This window comes from Lolium rigidum, chromosome 7 (assembly GCF_022539505.1).
Source record: "Lolium rigidum isolate FL_2022 chromosome 7, APGP_CSIRO_Lrig_0.1, whole genome shotgun sequence".
NCBI classification, from domain to species: Eukaryota; Viridiplantae; Streptophyta; class Magnoliopsida; order Poales; family Poaceae; genus Lolium; species Lolium rigidum.
This window is the reverse complement of record NC_061514.1, coordinates 201,321,745-201,327,498: the sequence shown is the minus strand read 5'-3', so window position 1 is coordinate 201,327,498 and position 5,754 is coordinate 201,321,745. Positions and strand designations below refer to the sequence as shown.

The following is a 5,754-nucleotide window of genomic DNA, read 5'->3' as shown; positions in this document are numbered from 1 at the left end:
GACTCCTCCATGTTGGGCTTGCTCGCTACCGCCCCCTTCTCCGTTCTGGAGCCGCCGGAGATGCACGATCGCCGTCAGCTGTGCTGGTTTCCTCGATGGCCGCCGTGAGTGCCTCCACGGCGAAGGCGCCAACTAAATTGAGCGAAAAACTCCCCCTCCCCTTCCAGCATCGAGCCAGTGGGCTGTCTCCCTCCGTGCCTCCCTCTCTTCCAAGATGTGGATCAAAAAATCGATGCGAGGCCTCAACGTTTCCGGCGAGAAGAACTAGGTGGTAGCGTCGCGTGCTGCTGAGCCTCGGCTGGCCGCGGCGGTCGGCCCAGCAGGGGTCAATTGCATTGTCGGGTCCTGGTGGTGCTGCGGCGACGCGGTGGCGCTGCCTGCCTCACCTTGACCCCGAGCGGCCGCTGAAGCCGGTGGAGGACCCGATGGTGCCCACCGGCTGGGACCACCTCGCGTTGGTGGCGACTGAGGGGAGGCCGTCCAGATGAATTGCGCGCTCATCGATCAGTTCGATCTGGCACCACTGTTCCCAGCTGAGCTCCTACCGTCAACACCGCCGCCTGATCTTGCCGTCAAGATCCAGCTATGTGTCGTGCTGTATGGCGCACCGTTGAGATGCACGCCTACCTGCATCGTAGAAGGAAGGGGAGGGCAGGGGCCACCGCGCCGTTGAGCTCCAGCTGCGTCCTAGGGCTGCGTGCCGCCACACCAGGGAAAGGGAGGGCACCCCGCCGTGAAGGCCGTCAAGCTCCAGCCATGCGCCGCGCTGGAGGACGCGCCGTCGAGCTTCAGGCTGTCCCGCGTCGACAGGCTCCCCTCCCGTGTGAACTGGATCACTGCGGACTGCTGGTGCCCCTGTGTGATTTGGTTGCTTCTACTACGCTTTCTGGTGCGCTGCTTAATCACTTCAGTTTTTAATTTTCAGAAATTGTACACTCTGAATCAGATTGTCATGCTTTTGTCGGTACTGAATTTAGGAAGTCCTACACTTCGCATTTTTAGTCTCATGGCTGATTCAAATTGTCCTGCAGTATGTGTGGTTACTGCTAATTATTGTATTTATGAATCAGAACTTACAGTTTCTGGATTGCACGGCAGTGAGTGGTATATCTTTCTTAGTTGCAGACACTTTCACATGTAGAACACAGAATTTTTTATTAATGGTCTGTTCCATCCTTTGGATATGAGGTTCTTCATAAAGGGATTCTAAGCCAACAACTAAATCAAGAAATCGGTTTAGGATAAACTGTGATGTTGGAATATGAAATCATATTGGCTGCATCGACTGAATGAAATTGTATGAAACTAAAACATACTATAAAGAATAACTATTTGGTTAGCATAATTTCTAAAATCCCGATCCATCATTTTGTTAATAATCAACCTTTGTTCAGTACCCAGTTTGTCGTTTCATGATATTATGGTTGACAATTGATTGAAATAATGTTGGTAAATCGGATTTGCGTACTGTTGGGGAAACAAATAGTCAATCCAGCACCTCTTATCACGATAACAGGCCAAGTTCACCTTTTGATCATACAGTAGTTCGCCTATTCTTTATGGTTGGCCAGGCTATAGAATTTTGGACTATCTTCATGAACTGAATAGAGCACAACGTCCACATTATGCTTTAGATGGCACCCTTCCAATATTCACAAGTGATCACGTGTATTTTTCCCGTCAGTTTAACTACGTATTGATGTACTGCAGGTTCTTGTGCAAGATTTTGCACAACGTCCATTTGGTCAACTATGCTTTAGATGGCACTCTTCCAATATTATCGCCTGTAATTTTCCCATCAACAGGCATTTTTCAGCCAGAAGTCTTTTCCACGTTGTTTGGAGTAAGGCTATGAGTGTTGTGCCCTAATAGGCAACTATCCAAACAGTACATGGTTATAAATCTGATGAGAACTTTAGTCAGGGCTGGAGCAGATGGATTTTAGTAACTTGCTGAATTATATCATCCAACCTTTTCAGTAACTACTCAGATGATCATTTTGTTGATTATGTGTAGTCATTGACTTGCGATACTTTTTTAATCAGGATCTTATGAAGAAGGGTCCATTTAATGGAGTAGAGGTTGAAGCATCAGGGAGCAATGGACACAAGGTAGATAAGCATCCTATGCTTGAAAGGAAATCTAAATCGATACCTGAAGATTGTAAACGGAAACAAGAAGCTCAGATAAAGCCAAAGACACGGGTAATCACTAAACCATTTGAGAGGTTTCTCATTGCTTCAGTTTTCGTTAAAAGTTATCCTCTAATTGCTGACCACTTCAGTTAGTACATTAGCAAACTAATTAATGTATGCGATACTCTTCTTGCTTATAGAGTATCTTGGTTCTGTCGTCCAGTTGTATTGTGCTTGCTTACCTAGCTGGAAACTCGCAAAAACTAGGCCATGCAATTTGCAAGCGATTCAAAGGCTCTTTCATTATCTACATTGTTCAGAGGATATGTTCTTAGATCGTCTGTACTTGAATTACTAGATTACATGTGCATTTTTTTGGTTTGAGTGTTCGATGTATAAAGATAGCCTACCCCAACTTGTTTGGGAATAAAGGCTTTGTTCCAAATGAATTACCTTGTATTATTTTATAAATCTCTTAGTATGATATCCGTTATTCTTCGTTGTATACCATTTTGTTGTATATAACTTTCTACACCTGCGAATTCGTGTGCAAGTTACATAATTCTGTCAGGAATTGTTGATGCTAGCTTCAAGAAAAACATACATGTATTATGTTCACATTATGCACTTGATCTCAACAAGGGAGATGTGCTTCATGCCATTGCAATTAGAATTTTTTAAACTATAGATACACGCTGCAATATATTCCGAGCCTGTAGTTAAGAGGAATTATGTTTTGTCCTGATAAGAAATAAATAAAATAGTGGCATATTAACATTTTTCTCGATCATATATGAAATGGAGGAAGGTGGCATATTAATTTTTTTTCAAGCAATAAACACCTTGCTGCCTGTACTGCCCTGATAGCTTTGAGAGAAAAATGAGTAATGTTTTCCCTCAACTTTTAGCTATTTGTGATCATAGATCTGAGATGGGATCCATCATATATAGATAAATGAGCAGGAGACCATTCAAGGGATTCGATATCTCTTACAGACCATGTATTATTGCTAAATACGGTTTTAGTTGAATAAATCAACCTGGCACTTCTAGCACTCTAACCTAATTGACTGTGGTGCTTTGTTGTACTAGAGTTTTGCATGTGGAACAAGCATGCAGGATTAATTTTCATGGTGCATAACTGCATGATTTTGGTTCAGATGGGTCATGTTGGGCTGTTAGGTTAGATGGACATGTACTCTGGTTTCTTGCTTTTCATGCATTGTGCAATTAATGCCTGAGTTATATATTTGTTAACTTTGTAAGTAACGCCACTATGCACGCAGAAACAAGTTAGAGGCTTTGTACAGTATCATCAAGATGGTAATTATATTTTCTGTTTTTCCTAGCACTCCAAATTGTGGGGCTCATTACGGTAAGTGTGCCATGTCGCCGCGCAAGTTTAGAAACTGAATATTTATGTTTAATATTCCTTCTGTTGTTTGTTCTATCCTGAAGATTTGAAAGAATGGAATGGGCCTTAGGTTTTATAATACACAAGTTTATTAGTCATGTTGTCATTACGATGGATGGAATACTTCTCATGGTAGCAGTTTTATGCGGGTTCCACCCACTGAGCTGACGTGCGGTGGTTTTGCAAATCCAGGGGTTCCAAGGCAGCTTGCGTTCTACGGAAGCCGGGATCTGCTGATCTACAGCCGGAGCGACGTCAGTATGCTATGCAGTTTGCAGCACTGTGCATGTTGTGCCGACTCCTGATGTGTACACAAATTGCTCAACTTTATCTCATAGATTTGTAGGCAATTATTTTGTCTCAACGTTGAGTTTGATCTATGCAGAATTAGACAGGAACAAGGCAAACAGTGTAAAATACTCTATATGCTGACGAGAAGCTACATGTGGTTTATTTGCACTTCACGTCTTCTGAAGGTCACAAAAATATTAATAGTTGTAGCCTAATTGGATTTGTCAGTTTTTCTTCCAGTTGGAAGGATTTTTACCTAAAAAGGGTTATGTAAGCAGGAGATTAGCTGATTGTGATTTCTTCATTGTAGGATTAATTGGTATACTTTGGGATCAAGTAGCACAAAGATAGCACAGGCAGCACAAGGTGTGTATTTACAATCAGCTACACAAGGTGTGTATTTACAGCCACAGCAGATGCGAGTTAACAGTGTGATGCAGAAATTAACACTTGCACTTCAATAGATTAATGACTTCTAATTCTTGACGTTGTATTTTTCTTCTGTAAGCTATAAAGCAGGTGGTTTTTTTTTTGTTATGTATTGTGGTAGATTGCACAATCCATGCTACTGCCCAAATTCTATATATATGTAATGGCTGCGGAATTTCAAAGTATATTACTGATGATGATTAATATGCACTACCAGTTATTGTTACCAAAATTAATTTATGTGTATTTCTGTTCGGTTATTTAGTTAATTCTTAGGATCAGCCTTTTATGCACATGATTTCAATGTATGTTGTATCAGACTTCGCTATCAATCACTTTGAAGCTCAATGTTTAACCAGCAAAGTATTCATTACATTTACCAAATCAAGTGTGGTCTTAAAATTATCATCACCATGGTATTACGCAGTTGGCGCGGCGTGCCGCCGCGCCCATTCCTGCTAGTAGGCCTAATAGCCTAACAGAGGTAGTGGCGTTTATTGCATACTATTCACTCATATTCATTCTGCACTCTAGCTACACTCCATTTTATTTTATCTTATCGCTTCTTCTGACTTTCACACTGTGCATCTGTCTCTTTTTAATACTCCTTCCGTTTCTTTCTATAGTGCCTATTGTATTTTGGCACGGAAATTAGCGCAAACCATTTTTTGACACAAAACCCCCTAGCGATCTTAGAAACAAAATAGGAAACAGAAATCAGATCTCAGAAAATAATCTTGTTTGCATAACCGATCGCGTCATGCACTCCCTCTCTCCCGCTATTATTTCCATAATCATATTGGTTTCCACATTTTCTGGACCGGAATAGATTGGTTTTCAGATTTGCTGGACGGGAACAGATTCGTTTCCAGATTTTCTGAACGGGAACCGATGGGAGGAAGGGGTTCTTTGCAAAAAAATATAGCTTTACTCTTATATTCTGAAACAAAAGCGAAAAAATAATAGGCATTATAGAAAGGAACGGAGGGAGTAGTAAGGTTGTTCGTAGTGGGGAGTAACTTAGACTAGCAAATATGACATGTTACTAGTCTAAGTTACTACCTTCATAGTGGGTATTAACTTATACGTGGTTTCTTGTATTGTATCATTTATTATGTTATAGACTCATCTTATCTTGGGTTGTGTGATGTTATGTTAATATACCTGGTTACCACCCACTCTCTTTCTTCATTTCTTGTCATGCCACATCACTAAAATGTGTTAAAATGTGTAATGTTACTATCTATGTTACTCTCATTATGAGTAGTCTAAATCTTCTAATCTTTCCAAAGGACCCGAAGAATAACTACACTTTCTATATATACATAATCAATCGGAAGAGACACAAATGTAGAGGAGGATCTAACAAGGACGGGCCTTCACAAATGTTGTTCCGTTTGACGGCCCGTACGGCCGTATGGTACGGGCGGGGTCTGCCCGTACCGATGGTCGCTATTTCCTCACATGAATTCGTATTTTGTTCGC

General features: G+C 41.5%; 1 long non-coding RNA gene across 1 annotated transcript; it reads left to right on the top strand.

Annotated features, from left to right (window-relative positions):
- The first annotated feature begins 742 nt into the window (after window positions 1–742).
- Window positions 743–4,418, top strand: LOC124669287. The gene is made up of 4 exons (XR_006992105.1): window positions 743–889; window positions 2,046–2,204; window positions 3,742–4,025; window positions 4,151–4,418. It is a non-coding gene; the product is annotated as an uncharacterized LOC124669287 (long non-coding RNA).
- Window positions 4,419–5,754: the final 1,336 nt, after the last annotated feature.